We start from the raw sequence: 19639 nt of genomic DNA, 5'->3' as shown, positions 1-19639 counted from the left end.
GCTGGATGTTGGGGGGCTGAAAAAAGAACAGACGCTGGATGGAGGGGGGAAGGGGCAGATGCTGGATATAGTGGGGAGAGGAGGGACAGACCAGGGAGGGGCCTCCTCCTGATATAGCTGTTCTCCAAGATGGGGTTTTCTCCGAAGAGCTGAGCTTTCTAGTTACCCCTGCTGCTGTTGGGCTGAATTTGCCAGGAGTAGAGAAGCCATTGGAACCAGTGATGGTGGGTGGAGAACGGCCTAACCGCTGGTGAGACCTTTGAAGGTAATGTTGGAGTCCTTATGGTCAGCTATGGAGTCCCTGCACAAGGTCTGTCTTACTTTTGTTTCCAGTTCTAAGACTAATGCTTCAGTGATTGAAACAGTTCAATCTCGACTAGTCTATCAGGATAATAAATTAAAAGACATGAATCATCTTTATCCCAAGTAAAGGAGGTAGAATATAAACTGTTACAAGGTGCAAACGTAGTACATCGAAAATTGGAAAACGTATAAAATGGAGCTAGATCATTAAATTTGAGACTCTTACATTTTCCATTTGTTAAATTTAGCTCCCTGCGGAATATGTTTCAAAAGTTTCTAAAAGAAGTATTCCAGTACGCTGAAACAGGGCCTCCACCAGTACAAAAGCTATATTACTTACCTGTACCTTCTAATTGGGAAGCTAGACTAGAAGGTCAGGTGGGCACCAGGTTATCCTCAGACAGCTTGAATGTTTCAGCTCTTTTGGAGAGTTCACAAGAAGAGGTGGATTTACATGCCACCCTCCTGGTCTCATTCATGTTTCTTCAAGGCAAGGAAGCTTTGCTTAGACTTTATTTGAGACAATCTACTTCAGTTACTTTTATGGGAGGAAAGAGTCAGATTTTTTCTGACGTTTCCAGATGGACACAGGAGAGAAGGAAGAAATTTCTCTATATGCGGCAGGAAGCTTTGAGTGTGGGAGCTAAATTTCAGTTAAGGTTCCCATGTAAATGTATATTACAGATTGATAATATTAATTTTTATTTCTTTGAGCCTTCACAACTTCGTTCTTTTTTGGATGCAAGAACTCCTAAACAAGATCCATAATGGCCACTGGACCTTTTAAGAGTTTAAGTGCAGTTAAAGTATTATGAATTATGAATAATCTTTTTTTCTATATACCTCCTCTCAGGTTATAAAGTCTGTTGGTCAGGTCCTTCCTTTTGTGTACTAATAATGCCTGTAATGTTTGTTTAAAAGGGAATTATTTTCTTTTGTAATTCTTGGCAATTTGCTTGACAAATTTATCTTTGGTATACTTTGTAATTTTCACAAATCAATCAATCAAAAGCCCACCCCTCTCTTTATTGAACTTTCAAAAATCAATTCCACATTTGTTTATAAGATTGTCATTGGTTACGTCACATAGCTGTAAGTCTGTATCATTCACATGAAGACTCAGTCTGGCCTTTCACCTTCCAAAGGCCTAGTGGAAACAGGCAAAATACTGCAAAGTGCTTTAGTTCATTTCTGTGGTATCCTGTTTGTGCGTACCACCTGTGTGTTGAAAGCTTAAGACCGTTTGGCAAAAGAGCCTTTATATGCCAGAGCTGCATGATATATAATGCATTAATCTGAATGTCTTCTCTACCCAGATTTCAGGTGATAGCTTCCCCCAACTGGATGATCAAGGAGGGGTCTGAAAGTGGAGCAAAAATGCCAACGCTGAGGAAATAAGATGGCACACACCACTGACAGGGAGCATTTCCTTTCCGTTACAGGATGTGATAACTTCACATCATATCATTTAGGTTTTGGTTTAGGAACATCTCAATTTTTGGGACTCTGTTGTTTGGTAAACACCTATAAGCATGGACATACACATTTGAATAGTGGCTGATGAAAATTAGGTGAGTTTAAGGGTTATCAGTGATATTTAGAATAGCTTCCCTCCGAGGACATAGGATCTGATTTTGTTCTTGCGATAGAGATGGTGGAGTGACTTGTCACAGGCATTCATTGTTAGCCCACGTATGTAACGATAAAGTGAATCCAGGTTGTGTGAAGGTCATAATACTAAAATTGGTCCCTGAACAGGCTGCAGTCACAGCTTTTAGAGGGTTAACTAACTGGCCCCAAAGTCACAGGGAGAATCAGAGGGGTTTGAACCGAGGCTTCCCTCCCGTTCTAGCCTGTTGCTCTAAACACAGGGTTACTCCTCTATGCTTTAAGGCAGATAAACCTTCAATCAGCTTATAGTGAACTCTAAAGTCTGTGCTGGCGATTAAGCATGTCTTATAGCATGAATAGTGGGCACACTGGTATGTTGGCATAGGATATCAAGCAGTGGAATACTTAATAGCCTTAATGAGCAAGGGTGTAGCCACCTTCCAGAGGGCATGTTGGGGAAGCAAGGAGGTGGGTAGTACAGGGCAGAGGTTACAACCCAAAGTCATGTTAGTGGGAAGGCAGGATGGGCTTCTTAGGTCTTTTCCAGCTGGTACTTATTATATCTCTGTGCTGCTGTGATACTATTACTATTGTAAAAAAGACGGACAATCTTGGGTTTGGAAACAGGCTTACTGAAAGGCCTGTGGCAGAAAGTTGCAGAAGAAGATGGGGAGTGGTAGTGAAACAGCACCACCCACTGGCGGGTTTGTAGGCTCAGCTTAGAGGCAACAGTGATTTAAGAGGAGACAGGTAGATATTTAGCAGTGGACAGAAAAACAGCAGAATGATATTCAGAGTGGTTTGCCCTGCAGCGCCATAAGAATCTGTGCTGATGATTCTGTGCCTCAGAGGGGGCTACAACACGGAAAATTGCTCATATGAGGGCTAGAGGCAGTTATCTGTAATTCCCATGCTGGCTGGCTCTATCAGAGATCTGATATCATTTCTGCAGGGGCAGAGGCTCACTGCTGACTGGCACAGTGGGGGCAGTGCTGCAAATGGAGCATCAGTCAGTGCCAGGAGATGTACTGATGTCATTATCTATTAGGTGGTGCACTTCAGCAGCTCTCAGTGCTGTTGTCCTCATGTATGCACCGCTCTGTTTGTGCTGTAGGTAGTTTGAGTGTGTCTGGATTGTGAAGGAAGATTGGAGCTAGACGAAGTGCTGGCTGCAGTGGCTGAGGGAAATCATGGAGCCAACATCAACTGCACAATTGGATGGGCACAGCCTGTGGCTCTGGGGATTCCAGGCCTAGGGACCTGATGTCAGCTAGTGCAGAGGAGGAACGCCACAAAGATCAGCGAAGGGTGCAGATCAAAGAAGGCTGAGGTGACCAAGAAAGTCTACATACGTTCATTGTGTGTGTGTGTGTGTGTGTGTGTGTGTGAAGGAGCTCCTTGCATCCCTATGGGAGGCCTGTTGATTAGGGAGCTCTCTTGGACTGCAGTACTGCCCACAGTGTCTCCAGGGGTGACCCAGAATCAGATGCTGAAGGCTACTTGAGATGTGGGGTCAACATGGTGTCCCCAGTGCCAAACCACTATTGGCAGTGTTCAGGATCCTTCTGTATATGGGGGCTTAGTGGAGGAGGGGAGGGAAAAGATAGTTGCTAAGAAAAGAGGATTTCCCAGATCCATGTGGCAGGCACAGTTGAAGAGGCATCTATCCTGAGAGGGACTGGTCTTGAGTACCAGGTAGATGGCTCCTTCTGTAAGTTTAATGTGTGTTCATTTCAAGGAACCTGGTTGAGGAAATTACTTTATTATCTCATGTATAATACACATCTCTGTATAATATGCACCCCTGGTTTGACATTTCGCTTTAATATAAAAATCTACTTACCTATGTAAAATACGCAGGTGGAGTTCTTGATGTCCATGCAATGTACCATAAGTGTGAGATCGGAAGGCTATGTCCCGGTAAACTAACGGTACTAGCACTATAACTATTTAGAACAATTTAGAAGTGACGATATAAAAGGAAAGACTTTATTTAAAATCATTCTTTCCCACTTCCCATGTACTACAGAGTCATGATATCGCAACGCACATATACAGCAGCCGAAAAATTACAAATTGTTCATTATGCTAAGGGAAAGGGAAATAGGGAAGCTGGCCACGGATTTAGCGTAAATGAAGCTAACATTTGTTTATGGTGCAAAGATAAAGAAAAGCTAGAAAAAAAATGCTCCGCTCAAAACAGGCTGATCACAGAAAAACGGCCACTTATCCTAAGCTAGAACAGACACTACTAAAATGGCCTGCAGAGTGCTGGAAACAGGGCAGCGCCGTTAGTATTGCAGAGTTATGCTTGAGGGCCCTTAGTACTACCAAAACTGTGAGAAATATGAAAGAGTTTAAGGCTTCAGTTGGATGGGCACGAATATTTATGGGGTGCCATAATCTGTCTGTTAGACACCGGAAAATGATAGCTCAAGAATTACCTGATTATTTGGATGTTAAACTGCTTGAATTTCAAAAATATTTTATAAAAATTAGAAAATTACATAAATGTGACCTGGCCTTGATTGGCAACGCGGATCAAATGCCTTTTACTTTTGACAAGCCATATGTTCGGACGTTGGACATTAAATGTGCAAGGACAATTTCTATGGCTACAACAGGTCATGAAAAAACTAGATTTACAGCCATGCTTTCTTGCATGGCCAGTGGTGCAATGTTAGCTCCGTATTCCATTTTTAAGAGAGAGAGTGTTCCAAAAAGCGTTTATTTTCCACAAGGAATTCAGGTCCGTGGCCATCCAAAGGGGTGGATGGACGAACACCTTATGCTAGACTGGCTAAAAATGGTCTGTGGAAGATGACCCGGCAGGCTGTTAAGCATTCATTGTTGGTAACATAGTGACATAGTAGATGACGGCAGAAAAAGACCTGCACGGTCCATCCAGTCTGCCCAACAAGATAAACTCATATGTGCTACTTTTTGTGTATACCTTACCTTGATTTGTACCTGTCCTTTTCAGGGCACAGGCCATATAAGTCTGCCCAGCACTATCCCCGCCTCCCAACCACTATCCCCGCCTCCCATCACCGGTTCTGGCACAGACCGTATAAGTCTGCCCAACACTATCCCTGCCTCCCAACCACTAGTCCCGCCTCCCACCACTGGCTCTGGCACAGACTGTATAAGTCTGCCCAGCACCATCCCCACCTCCCAACCACCAGTCCCGCCTCCGACCACCGGCTCTGGCACAGACCGTATAAGTCTGCCCAGCACCATCCCCGCCTCCCGCCACCGGCTCTGCCACCCAATCTCGGCTAAGCTCCTTAGGATCCATTCCTTCTGAAAAGGATTCCCTCACTATTCTTGTGAGACTGTGCAAACAGTGATGAAGTTTGGACACCATGTGGATTAAACTTACCGAAAGCCAGGTGATACTGGAAAAACAAAAACTGCTGTCCCTGAGGCAAGATCTGGGAAAGGCCAGGAGGCATTGTTGGTATTGGACACATTTTGGTGCCATAGAATACCAACAATAAAAGAAGAGCTAGAGAAGGATAAAACAGATCTATTCATTATGCTTTACAAGCTAAGTTCCATACTTTAATTATTTGAACAATATTATATGAAAAAAATGAGTCATTAAAGATTTCCTTTGGATTTGTGAAATTGTAACGGAAGATAAAATGGTCCTATGAGGGATGGGCAGCACTGCATTTGAGGTCATTGATATGCATGCAGCTAGCCAAAGTTCTGAGGCTCCATAAAAATAATTAAAAAAAAAATCTAAATAGTTGGTGACAGACATTACATAGTTGTTTGCTGGAGTTTGTTGATATAGATACCTGTGAATGACTCCTGCAACATAGAAGTTTAACCTATTCAAGTTTATTATGATTGCCATGGCACAAAGGATAGATAGGCTGACCTGGCACTACACTTCTGTGGAAACCCCACAGGACCTGCTTCCATCCCCGTGGGAGTCCTGTGGACATGGAGGGGATCCCCGTGAGATTCCCGCTAACCCCATGCCCTTGCAGCTTTCTACTCTAGGAGAGCTAATCCTTTCATGACACTGTTGGATGTCATCACCAGTGTGTGGTTGACTCATCCTACTTGTCCATGAAGAACCCACTGTACTGAAAGTTAATCTTGTGGCTTTATCAGCTGAGTGCAGAGCTATCATTCAGATCTGCTTCCACAGGAATAAGATAGCCAGCAAGCTCCAGACTATGCGAGGGGGAGTCAAATGATTCTTAATAGGGACTTTCCTTCTTCCTTCCAGTTCAGTTGGAATGAGGGCTTGCATCAGGTGCCATGAGACCTTGTGAACAACTGCCTGAGGTTTTTTATCTTTATTTCAGATCCCCTCCCTGCCCACTCCAACATACTTAATCTGGTCGATGCAGGGGACAGTCTTTACCCTGGGGCCATTGACACCAGGTTGTTAATAATCTTTTTTTAAGAAAGTATTTTTCAGACTTAAGCAGCTAATCTTAATTCACTGTTATTTGTTCAGTGATTGTTGTGCTTTAATAGTACAAATGTTAATTCTCTATGACCTGGAGTACTGCAACATAATATACTATGGCATTTCTGCAGAGTTTTTAAAGAAGATCCAATTCTTACAGAATACTGGTTTAAAAAAGGTTTGATCAAGTTCCTGGAGGAAAAGTCCATAGTCTGCTACTGAGACAGACAAGGGGAAGCAACTGCTTGTCTTGAGATTTGTAACATGGAATGTTGCCACGATTTGGGTTTCTGCCAGGGACTTGTGACCTGGATTGGCCACTGTTGGAAGCAGGATACTGGGCTAGATAGACCATTAGTCTGACCCATTATGGCTACTCTTATGTTCTTTTGATTTGGCTTCCAGTGAGAGCTCGAGTTGACTTTAAAACTTTTTGTTTGACTTATAAAAATTTTGCAAGGCTGCACCAATGATTATTTGATTAATATTATAGAATTATTGATGTTGAATCGTGCTTGTCGTATATCAGATCTTGCTCTGCTTAAATGCCCTTCTATTTAGGGATATGAGATCCAAGTGAGTATTAGAAAGTAGTTTTTCATATCAGGCTACTTCTGTTTGGAACTGCATACCCTTAGACAGTGGTCTTCCCTAATTTTTAAGTGGGGACCACTTTGGATCTAAATGAACTGAAAGAGAGCCACCAAATATCTTCCCATGTGAGGCCTCGACACTGCTGATTAGTGTGTGTCAATGACATCCACCTCACCAGCCTGTCTTCAAACTTATCATTCCAAAATACATTCTCTTTGTGTATGGAGAAGTGCGCTTCCCCATTTCTGCAGCGAGGTTGGGTAGAGAGGCAGAGCATAGCAGAAAGAAAGCCAGAATGATGATTAAGGCCGCCCCAGAGGTCTCCAGGGGCCACCACTAGCCCCCAGGCCTTGCATTGAAGAACGCTGCCCTTTAGATATTAGACAATTGTCTTCTTACAGGCCTTTTCGCAAACAGCTTAGACTTTTCTATTTTGTGAATAACATATTCAAGATTTAAAATCTTGTCTGTACTTTTATTTTAAATTTTAAGTTCCTATGTAAGTTTTTAATGGCTGTTGATTTTCTTTCCCAATGATTGGCTGGTTTCTTTTTTGTAATTTGCTTTGGACATTTTTTAGGAGAGGGCGGACTAGAAATAAGATGAGATAAGATAAATAGCTGATGTGTAATGGATGAAGCATAGGAGCAATAAAAGCTGGCAGCAAGCAGCAGGAGGAGGTTGGAAGTGTTGGACCTCCAGTGTTGCTCTACTGTTGCTTCTGATTTAGCTATGAGAAGGGAAGGAGGATGGGATATGGAGTGGAGGAAGAAAGATGAGAGTGGAAAGAGGTGCTGTTGGAAGGTAAGAGAAGGAAGGGAGACAAATTTTGGGATGAGGGCACAATCTGAGGGAGCAGGAAAAGAGGTGGCTGTTGAGGGGAAGGACAGGGAGGCCAGATAGCTGGAGATGATAAAGAGAGCAACCTACTAAGGAAGGAGTTGGATGGCTGAGATGGAACAATTGAAAGGAGAGCTGGGAAGGTGTGGGGTTGCCACGGGGAGAATTGGAGAGGAAGAAGGAGGGATGAGATCTAGTTCTGAGTAGATACAGCCAGAGAAAAATAGGAAAGAGAAATGACAGAGAGAGATGTAGGGGAAGACCTGAGAAAGAGAGAAGATGCAGAAAATGGACAGGAGACCTTAATAAAGATCTGGTCCCCAAACGTGGTCCTGGAGGTACCGTAGCCAGTCAGGTTTTCAGGATACCCACAATGAATATTCTTGAGGGAGATTTGCATAAGCTGCGTCCACAGCATGCAAATTTCTCTTATGAATATTCATTATGTGGATATCTTGAAAACCTGACTGGTTGGGCTGCCTCCAGGACCAGATTTGGGAACCACTGTGTTAGACATAAGCGGGAAAAAAGAGATGAGGACCAAGAAGTTCAGAAAAATAAAATGTCAGGGTGAAGGTGGAGAGTGCCAATTTCAGTCTTCACACAAGACACCAGTTAATCTACAGCTGGCTGTGCTGTGTGGGATCTTTTTTCCATATAGTCCCACAAAATTTAATATAGAAGATACTTTTTTTTTTGCTTTGTTTTGCCTGCATTTTATTTAATTAGTGATGAAGGACAGAAGTAAAGGAGGTGGAAATATTCCATACCTCAGATAGTAATGGAAGAATCAAAGTTAAGGATGTGGGAGGTGCTGTCTGGGGTGCCCTTTGATCTTGAAACAAAGAATCTCTCAATTAGCAAGTTTGAACATAGAGTTTTCATTAAACTAAATGTGAAATTAGTTTGCTCTTAGAAATATGCCAAAAAAAGGTATCCTCAGGACCAAGTACTCTAACTTAATCAGCCTTATAGACTGATGAAAGATTACAGCAAATCTTGGCTGTGGTTTCTGCATATTTTCTCTTTAATTTTTCACATGTAGCTCCCCTTTCAGATGTACTCAGTAGCTAGGGGGCTCATTTGGAGCCAGGTCTCTGCTTCAGATGCTCTGTGCAAAACCTGGCATGTATTTTGATGGGGTTGCTGGGATTCTCCACTTCAGGGCAAAGATGAACTGTTAAAGGGGACTCTTCAGTTCAGTAATGGTGTTCCAAAACAAAATCTTCTACTGAATATAGGTTTCTTCAGCAGAAACAAGTAAATGGCAGCCATTCCAGTACAGACACATAGCAGTTGATTTTTCCAGGTATCTATAACCATTTCACTGTATATTTCTGTACCACCAATACCCAACCAAAAATAGTCTGGATATTTAAAAGAAAAATTTAATGATTTTGAGATGGTTTCTCTTAAAAAAAAAGTGATGTTATTTTTCAAGCAATTCCCCCAATATTCAAAGCTATTTAACTGGCCAAAATGGCTGCTGACCAGTTAAATAGCGCTTTACCTGCTATCCCCCGCTGACTATCCCTGGTTAGCGGCTAGCAGATAGCCAGTTTTATCACCCAATATAACCTACTATGTGCCTATTTTTTAAAACTGATTTAGCAGCCAAGTTTAGCCACGTGAAAAGGCAGGATATCTTTGGCCAGTTTGAAGATAACTGGCTAACAGGCTTATTTTCGAAAGTGATCGCCAGCGCTCTGCCGACATAAATCGGGAGATGGCCAGCGATCTCTCAAAAGCGGCGAAATTGGTATAATCGAAAGCGGCTTTTTTTGACACCATCGCTGCTTTCCCGTCCCCGCGCCAGCGAAAGTTCAAGGGGGCGTGTCGGCGGCGTAGCGAAGGCGGGCATGGATGTAGCTACCAGATGGCTGGCTTTCGCGGATAATGGAGAAAAAAAAGCGGCGTTCATCAGTATTTCGCCGGGTTTACTTGGTCCTGTTATTTTCACGACCAAGCCTAAAAAAGGTGCCCCAACTGACCAGATGACCACCGGAAGGAATGGGGGATGACCTCCCCATAGTCCCCCAGTGGTCACCAACCCCCACCACACTAAAACAATACAAATAAAAACCTTTTTTTGCCAGCCTGTATGCCAGCCTCAAATGTCATACCCAGCTCCCTGACAGCAGTATGCAAGTCCCTGGAGCAGGTTTTAATGGGTGCAGTGCACTTCAAACAGGCAGACCCAGGTCTATCCCCCCCTACCTGTTACACTTGTGGTGCTAAGTGCTGAGCCCTCCAAACCCCCCCAAAACCCACTGTACCCACATGTAGGTGGCCCCCTTCACCCATAAGGGCTATTGTAATGGTGAGTGGGGAGTGGGTTTGGGGGGAATTTGGGGGTCTCAGCACCCAAGGTAAGGGAGCTATGCACCTGGGAGCTATTTGTGTATTTTTAGAAGTGCCCCCTAGGGTGCCCGGTTGGTGTCCTGGCATGTGCACTACAAATGCTGGCTCCTCCCATGACCAAATGCCTTGGATTTCGCCGGGTTTGAGATGGCCGGCATTTTTTTTCCATTATCGCTGAAAAACAAAACCGGCGATCTCAAACCCGGCGAACTCTGGCATTTGGCCGGGCTAAACCGTATTATCGAAAAAAAAGATGGCCGGCCATCTTTTTCGAAAATACAGTTCCGGCCAGCTGTTGCGCCGCCGCCAAAATAGATCGCCAGTGACCTATTTCGCCGGCGATGTTCGATTATGCCCCTCCACGTCTGAATATCGACTTAACCAGTTATCTTTAAATCGTCCAAAAATAAAACGGCTATTCAATGCCAGTCACTGGAAATGGCCTGACATTGAATATCTGGGCTCAGCGCCAACCACAGAAGTTAGCCAGTCTAACTCCTGAGGTCTGAATACTGGTCTCAATATATTTTGGAGAGATGAAGGAGGCCACAAATTGCCTCAACATTTGGGTAAAAATAAAAAGTAACCTTGCTGAACCTACTTAGTGGCAGTCACTAAGGGCTGGATTCATTAAATGGCACCCAGAGTTGGGTGCCAGAAAGATCCGCGTTAAACTGGTATTCTATAAAGGGGTGGTCTGCGCTTAGAGAGGATTTCCGTGCCCAACTTTGGGTGTGAAGAGTTAGGCCTGCTGAAAGCTAGTGTAAATCCTTATGCCCAATTGATGGCAGTTGGGTGCAGAAATGCGAGTATACTATAACATCGCACACTAAATTCTGGGAACACTCCTGACCTGCCCATTCGTTCCATAGCCACACCCCTTTTCAGTTGCATGTTATGAAAGCTAGGCGTCCATGTTATAGATGTCAGCATAGGGCAGATGCATGCATAGGACTAGATTCTATATATCACGTCTAAAAAAAATTGGCGCTGAAACGAATGTACACCTAAATTTAGCCGTATTTGATAGAACAAGCTTAAATTTCCTTACGGTTTATAGAATACGCCAAGCACCTGTTCACATGACTAAATTTAGTCGTAGGCAGTTACACCAAATAAAATGTTTAAATGCTGAGGCCTAAATTAGGCATGCACCAGGTGAATTCTGTAACCATGTGCATAGATTTTAGAAACGCCCATTCCATGCCCATGGTCATGCCTCCTTTCCTACTAGATGACTTAGAATTTACGTGTATCACATTATAGAATACACTTAGTTCTGCGTGTAAATTCTAATTAATGACAATTAGTGTCAAATAATTGCTTGTTAATTGGCAATTATCAATGCAGATTGGCTTGTTAACTAATTAAGTTGCACGTGCAAATCCAGAATATGACTGAATTTGAGCGAACAATCTAAGTCGCGCTATATAGAATCTGGGAGATAACTCCTAATTATTGCCAATTAACTCCAATAATTGATTGTTGGTACCTAATTGACTAATTACTTTTCCACGTATATCTGGGATCATGGCCAACTTTGGGTGACCTTTATAGAATTCAGAATCCACCTCTATATATGTCTATCCATCTGCTCCCCTGCCCCCCAATATATCCACATGTACCCCATATATTCCTGTTACGAATTGATAGTGAAGAAGAGCATCCCCATCCTTGATTTCTCTCCTTCCTCAGGCTATCAGGATTGTTTGCACCAGGTCTGCTGATGCGTCATCTTCTGAAAGAACAACAACAATAATACCTTTTGTTTCCAATGCAAATAACTGCATGCTGTACCAGAGATACTAAGCAGCTGTTAGCATGTAATGTGCCAAGCTTTCACACAATTGATGCAGCTTTACTGAGTAGCACATGGCATCAGCAGAAGGCTGGATAGGTGGAAACATAGATATGTACGCGTGTGTGTGAGTATGTGTGTGTGCTGCTCTAGCTGCACTTCTAGAAACTTTCTTTTGCAACAATGTGACATTAATTTTAGCACTCTCCTCCTTCTCATTGAGCCCAGCTATTTCATGAACAGTCTTCAGCTAGAGGCTATGGATTGTTACTCCCTCTGCAAGTTGGCATACCCATACTCAGGTTTGGCTCTTGTGGGCTGACTGGGTGTCCCAGACCCTTTAAGGGCTGTGAACGGTGTCTCTAGAGCATCCCTGGCTGATCTGGGGAGCAGAAGCCAGGCACAAGTATCAAGCCCAGCTCTCTCCTTAGTGGCAGTCTCCTAGCTGCTCGTATATTCAGTATTTCATACACACATGACTGGGAGCTCATCATAGTAACACAGTACAGTAGATGGTGGCAAATAAAGACCTGAATGGTCCATCCAGTTTGCACAACAGTCACACTTATTGTCAATTCAGGATTAAACCAACAATGAAAGTGACACAATGCAACCGAAGAACGTAAAGGACATTACCTTACTTTTCCTCCCCTCCCCCCCTTTCTAAGTTTCCCCAACTACACCTACCTTACATGTACCTTATCTACCACAACATCACCTTGTATTCATTCGTACCATGTATTTGTTCAGACCGGAATTGGCTAACGCCATTAATGGCAATATGTAAGCCACGTTGAGCCTGCAAAAAGGTGAGAAAATGTGGGATACAAATGCAACAAATAAATAAATATAAAATACTTGATCATGGTCTTTGTCATTTCTGGGACATAGACCGTAAAGTCCATCCGGAACTGTCCAAACGTTCCAGCTACTTGAGTTGCCATCAAAGCTCTCTTAAGCCCATCCTAAACTGTCTTGCCATATACAGTGGGGGAAATAAGTATTTGATCCCTTGCTGATTTTGTAAGTTTGCCCACTGACAAAGACATGAGCAGCCCATAATTGAAGGGTAGGTTATTGGTAACAGTGAGAGATAGCACATCACAAATTAAATCCGGAAAATCACATTGTGGAAAGTATATGAATTTATTTGCATTCTGCAGAGGGAAATAAGTATTTAATCCCTCTGGCAAACAAGACCTAATACTTGGTGGCAAAACCCTTGTTGGCAAGCACAGCGGTCAGACGTCTTCTGTAGTTGATGATGAGGTTTGCACACATGTCAGGAAGAATTTTGGTCCACTCCTCTTTGCAGATCATCTCTAAATCATTAAGAGTTCTGGGCTGTCGCTTGGCAACTCGCAGCTTCAGCTCCCTCCATAAGTTTTCAATGGGATTAAGGTCTGGTGACTGGCTAGGCCACTCCATGACCCTAATGTGCTTCTTCCTGAGCCACTCCTTTGTTGCCTTGGCTGTATGTTTTGGGTCATTGTCGTGCTGGAAGACCCAGCCACGACCCATTTTTAAGGCCCTGGCGGAGGGAAGGAGGTTGTCACTCAGAATTGTACGGTACATGGCCCCATCCATTCTCCCATTGATGCGGTGAAGTAGTCCTGTGCCCTTAGCAGAGAAACACCCCCAAAACATAACATTTCCACCTCCATGCTTGACAGTGGGGACGGTGTTCTTTGGGTCATAGGCAGCATTTCTCTTCCTCCAAACACGGCGAGTTGAGTTCATGCCAAAGAGCTCAATTTTTGTCTCATCTGACCACAGCACCTTCTCCCAATCACTCTCGGCATCATCCAGGTGTTCACTGGCAAACTTCAGACGGGCCGTCACATGTGCCTTCCGGAGCAGGGGGACCTTGCGGGCACTGCAGGATTGCAATCCGTTATGTCGTAATGTGTTACCAATGGTTTTCGTGGTGACAGTGGTCCCAGCTGCCTTGAGATCATTGACAAGTTCCCCCCTTGTAGTTGTAGGCTGATTTCTAACCTTCCTCATGATCAAGGATACCCCATGAGGTGAGATTTTGCGTGGAGCCCCAGATCTTTGTCGATTGACAGTCATTTTGTACTTCTTCCATTTATTACTATGGCACCAACAGTTGTCTCCTTCTCGCCCAGCGTCTTACTGATGGTTTTGTAGCCCATTCCAGCCTTGTGCAGGTGTATGATCTTGTCCCTGACATCCTTAGACAGCTCCTTGCTCTTGGCCATTTTGTAGAGGTTAGAGTCTGACTGATTCACTGAGTCTGTGGACAGGTGTCTTTCATACAGGTGACCATTGCCGACAGCTGTCTGTCATGCAGGTAACGAGTTGATTTGGAGCATCTACCTGGTCTGTAGGGGCCAGATCTCTTACTGGTTGGTGGGGGATCAAATACTTATTTCCCTCTGCAGAATGCAAATAAATTCATATACTTTCCACAATGTGATTTTCCGGATTTAATTTGTGATGTGCTATCTCTCACTGTTACCAATAACCTACCCTTCAATTATGGGCTGCTCATGTCTTTGTCAGTGGGCAAACTTACAAAATCAGCAAGGGATCAAATACTTATTTCCCCCACTGTATGAGACACAGATCATAGAATTCTGCCCGGCACTGGCCTTGTTCCTTACAGCTGGGGTTGCCCTCTAAGCACCACTAAATACAATCAGCCATTTAAATTTTGATTTTTTTATACCATCCGTTTTCTAATTAGAGATCCTCTGTGTTCATCCCATGCCTTTTTGAATTCTGTCACCATTTTTGTCTCCGCCACCTCCCTCGGGAAGGCATTCCAGGCATTCACCACCCTCTCTGTGAAAAGGAATTTCCTGAAATTACTCCTAATTAGACCCCCCCCCCCGCAACCACAATTCATTTCCTCTAGTTTTACTGTTTCCCCTTCTCTGCAAAAGATTTGTTTCTATATTAATACCTTTCTTTTTTTATATTTTTAAAAGTTTTTTTATTTAACACCGCACAAACAGAACAATACAATCTTCATCAACTTCCTTACAAATTTTAAGTATTTTCTCCCCCCCTCCATCCCCCTCCCCCCTCCCCCCTCCCCCCGCTATCCCTCTCAAGGCTTTCCCCCTGTAGTCTCATCTTCCATACCTTTCAAGTGTTTAAACATCTGTATCATGTCTCCCCTATCTCTCCTTTCCTCTAGGGTGTACATATTCAGGTCTCCAGTCTCTTCTCATATGTCGTATGGTGCAAGCCTCCTACCATTTTTGTCATCTTCCTCTGAACCACTTCAAGTCTCTTTTTTATCCTTAGCAAGATATGGCCTCCAAAACTAAACACAATACTCCAAATTGGGCCTCACCAATGACTTGTACAGGGGCATCAAAACCTCCTTTCTTCTGCTGGCTATGCCTTTCTCTATGCAGTCAACGGTGTCACACTGTTCCGTTGGCTTCAAATCCTCAGACACTATCGCCCCAAGATCCCTCTCTCTGTGTGTGCATATCAGCCACTTATGTCAACTCAACAACAAGCTTAAGTGGGTGAGTGCACCTAAGTGCACCATGCCATGCACACAACTTACATTATTCTGTAAGTTGCACGCGTTGCTAAGCAAAATGCCCATGCTCTGCCCACATTAACACCACCTCATGCCATTGTGCTCTAAAGGGCCTTTTTACAAAGATGCAGTAAGCACTAATGTGTGCTTAGTGCAGCAAAAAATGGAATACCATGGGGCGCACTCCATGGTAATTTTGCCATGTGCGCATGCTAGTCACGTGCTAAAAAATAACATGTATTTTTTGGCCAAGGCAAAAAAGAGAAATTAGACTCTGGCCAAAGGACGATCCACCACAGGAAATGTTGCATGTATTCCATATGTATAATTGATGTATCCATTGTTAATGCACATTTATGTTTCTTGTACAAGTCACTGTTAATTGTACAGTTCACTAGTGTCTCTCTTTTTCTTTTTTACAGTATAGTCCACTGGTTTTCCTTGTTTTTTATTAGCTGATTAGTGTTTTTAGCTTTGTTTTTTTCTTTTTAGTTTATTGCCTTTTTATGCTTAGTTTTATATGTTTGGCTTTTAATTTTTACTGTATAATATATATATATATGCATATTTTCAGCCATGTAGAGTTTGTTTGTGACCCTTGAGGCAGGAGGTTTGTTCCACCAAAAGACGGACCGTGTTGGGTCCTCTACTGGTGAGGCGAATAAAGTGTGTTTAAGCAACATTTCCTGTGGTTGATCATCCTTTGGCCAGCCTCTACTTTCTCCCGTTTATGCTGCGTTTTCATAGAGGTTCTTTTTGTTTGCTGTGCCTTTTTTAGCCAGGTGGCATCTGGGGGCAGAGAGTGGGCACATTTATACAGATTGGTTGGCCTTGCCGCTCACTAACCAATTAGCACAGGTTTAGCACGCAAGTCCCTACCACCTACAAAATAGGTGGCAGTAGGGGTTCATGCGCTAATGGGAAAAATATGAAAATCGGCCATTTTCTGATTGCGATAAAAATGGCCTTAGCATGCAGGAAAGACCCGAGTAAGAGCGTTCTAAGGCCACTTTTTGCCGTAACTTAGTAAAAGGACCCCTAAGGGACTTAGGGGTTCTTTTACTAAGGTGCACTGAAAAATGGCTTGCAGTAGTGTAGTCGCAGGATTTGGGTGCGCGCTGATCCATTTTTCAGCGCGCCTGTAAAAAAAGGCCTTTAAAAATGTTTTGCCATAAATGGACGTGCGGCAAAAATCAAAATTGCTGCATGTCCATTTTGGGTCTGCAACCTTACTGCCAGCTATTGACCTAGCGGTAAAGTCTCACGTGATAACTGGGTGGTAATGACCTAAGAGTGTCAAATGCCACTTGGCACGGGTCTGATACGCACATCTGAAAAGTTATTTTTTGGCCACGCGTATCGGACGCACGCCAAAAATGAAATTACTGCAAGAGCCACACGGTAATTGAGAGGTAACTCCATTTGGGCACGCGTAGACGCTTACGTGGCTTAGTAAAAGGGCCCCTTAAGCACACATTTTCAAGAACAGTGCCTAGCTGCCAATTATTGGCATTGACATTTGCTTAAGTGTTTTTATTCTATAAATATGTAAGTGTTATTAGCACAACTTTAGGCACAGCTTAAAACATTGTCCTTCACTTTACCAGAACAGTTTATTAAAAAGATCCTTCTTTGTCCTGGTGCACTGCTTCATAAACTTTCTGAGTTTGTTTTTCTTCTGCCTTCATGGCTCTGCCAAGTGGTGTTTGCCCTCCCTTTGAAAGCACACTATAGGCAAGAGAATAGGTAGTGTGGTGGTATCTTTTCTAATTTACATCCCTGTGCGTCTCCTCAGCGGGCATTTCTTTTGCAGGTGTTGTGAGCAGGAGTGTTTTAGGTTTTTTTTATTTCCATATTATGAAAAGACTTATTTGAATATTGTTTTTTTATCAGTTTTAAAAAGCCTTTGGTATTTTGATGCAGAGAGCATGCACCACACAGATCTCTCAAGGAGAGAGAATTGGAGCATCTGTGTGTATGCTGTGAAAATCTCAGGCATTATAACCTAAACACAGGACACTGGTCAGAGATAAATATGTTAGTATGAAAGGGCTTGTTGTTCAAAGAGCAGCAAGTTATTCTGAAACGATTAATTTTCTCCAGCAGCAAACTTTAGTGTGATAGTGTACCCAAGAAAATCTCTGCTAGGATCTGCGCTGTTCATCTTATCCATGAAGAGTGAGGAGATCAGGTTTGCGGATGAACCGGATTGGCCGCCGCTAGAATCAGCAGTCTGGGCTGGATGGAGAGGACCGGCCACAGGGACTGTGGCATCCTGAGCCAGTTTTTGTATCGGCGCCCCCCCCCCCCCCTCTTATGTTTAATCTGATGTCTCTCCTTCCTCACTGTTTCTCCCACCGTGACCCACTATCTCCTCTAAAGTCCCCCTTTCCTCCCCCCAACTGATGATAATGGGTGTCAAAATCCCTGTTCAGCGTCTCTCCTTCTCTCTTCCCTCCCTCCTATCCTGTGGATATTGAACTCAGGCAGAGGGACAGAGGGAAGGAGAAATGCTAGAACAGGACTTTGGCGCCCTTTATCACTGGGCCAGTGCCTCAGCTGGTCCATAGGTTAAGCTGGCCCTGTGAATGAGCCTTGGTCTGACTCAGCATCACTTATTTAATTTTCATATGCTCTTATGTTCAAATTCATTAACTGCTACTTGATATTTTTTTGCCTGATGGAAACAGTCAATGGAAAAGGATAATGCTTTGAGAGAACTGTGCTCCCCAGGTTTTCACATAATCCTCCAACCAACAGTAGGGAGACTGGAGGAGTGCGACAATGATTTGAAAGATCCCTATCCTCTTGGTAAAATGTTTGCTTATTTATCCCACCCTAGGGGAGTCCAATAAGTCCATCCCTGCATTGCTTTAGGTATTACCAGAGATTGCATTAGATATGCTGAATCACGGGGGACTTTTTTTTTTTCAATTTGATATTTATAAAATCTTTAGCAAACAAATAACATAATGCATAGTTGACTCAATCAAGACAAGAAAAGGGGCAATACAGCTCCAGCCAGTCAAAGCTGTTGAAGGAGAGCAGATTCTCTAACAATATACACATCAGTATAATATATACTTCAACAGACCAAGGGGCCCTTTTACTAAAGGGTGTTGGATTCTGGGCTTAGCACAAAGAAAGTCCAGCTTTAAGACATGCTAAACCCATATTCAATGTGGCAGTATTTAGGACTTTTTAAAATTTTCTTTTTTTGTAAGTCCCGCGCTGATTTTTCTGTTAACTTTTTGCAAGTCCCGAGTGTACTATGGATTCAGTGATTTTAGCAGTGAAAGGAAGGTTTGCAACTGGACAATAACTAGATGGATCAGAGACTGGTTCTGTAATGTCTTTGATCTTAGGATGAATGGTAGCTGACTTACAGAAATCAGGGACAGAACCTGACAATAAGCTTAGAGTAATCATAGAATGAATGAAAGGAAGTAGAACTTGCTAGATCCCTGATGGCGAACCTATGACACGCGTGTCAGCACTGACACGTGTGCCATTTTTGCTGAAACGTGGCGGATTTCAGCATTTCCTTGATTTGTCCAGGTTTCTCGACAAATCCGCCCCGCACTCCCCGACAGAATCCTCCGATGAGCACGTGACCACCTCACCTTCTTAACTCCTCTGCTCTGATGCATGCGCGACGGCGACGCAGGCAGGCTAGAGGCAGCGTCTGTGCTCGTGCCAGCCAGCGCCTGCCTGCTCAGCATCAGCTGGTGATAATCCTGCACACCGCATGCTTCACACAGGTGCAGCGGCTTACTTCTACTGTCTGCAGCCCTGCCGCCTTCTCTTCAGCCGCTGCCATAATAATCGCGAGTCGACGAGAGCACGAGGCTGCAGCGGGACGGTCTGGTCTCTGTCTTCTGACTCTTCTCTTGTTGTGCCCTGCCTGCCCCTTGCTTAGCCGCCGCCATAACAGTGAGGTAAGATTCTTAAGAATGGGCTCCCATGATAAATTGTTTGGGATAAATATAAGTAATATAACAGCAGGTTATGCCATGATAAATATCGCAAAATTATGGTTTTTTTCTCGAAGTGACACACCACCCAAGTTATGCTCGGTTTTTTGGCGAATTTTGACACACCAAGCTCAAAAGGTTGCCCATCACTGTCTGTGCTAGATGATAGACTAGATGGTACAGATAAGGCCAATTTGCCCTCC

At 43.6% G+C, this 19639-nt stretch overlaps 1 protein-coding gene across 1 annotated transcript in view; it reads left to right on the top strand.

The window, feature by feature from the left end:
* Positions 1 to 19639, top strand: part of REEP5 (receptor accessory protein 5) — a 55123-nt gene that overhangs the window by 23542 nt on the left and 11942 nt on the right. The gene's annotated exons all lie outside the window — the stretch shown is intronic.

Source organism: Microcaecilia unicolor, chromosome 2 (genome assembly GCF_901765095.1).
Source record: "Microcaecilia unicolor chromosome 2, aMicUni1.1, whole genome shotgun sequence".
NCBI lineage: Eukaryota > Metazoa > Chordata > Amphibia > Gymnophiona > Siphonopidae > Microcaecilia > Microcaecilia unicolor.
The sequence above is the reverse complement of the archived record's forward strand: the minus strand, read 5'-3'. Positions and strand labels throughout refer to the sequence as shown.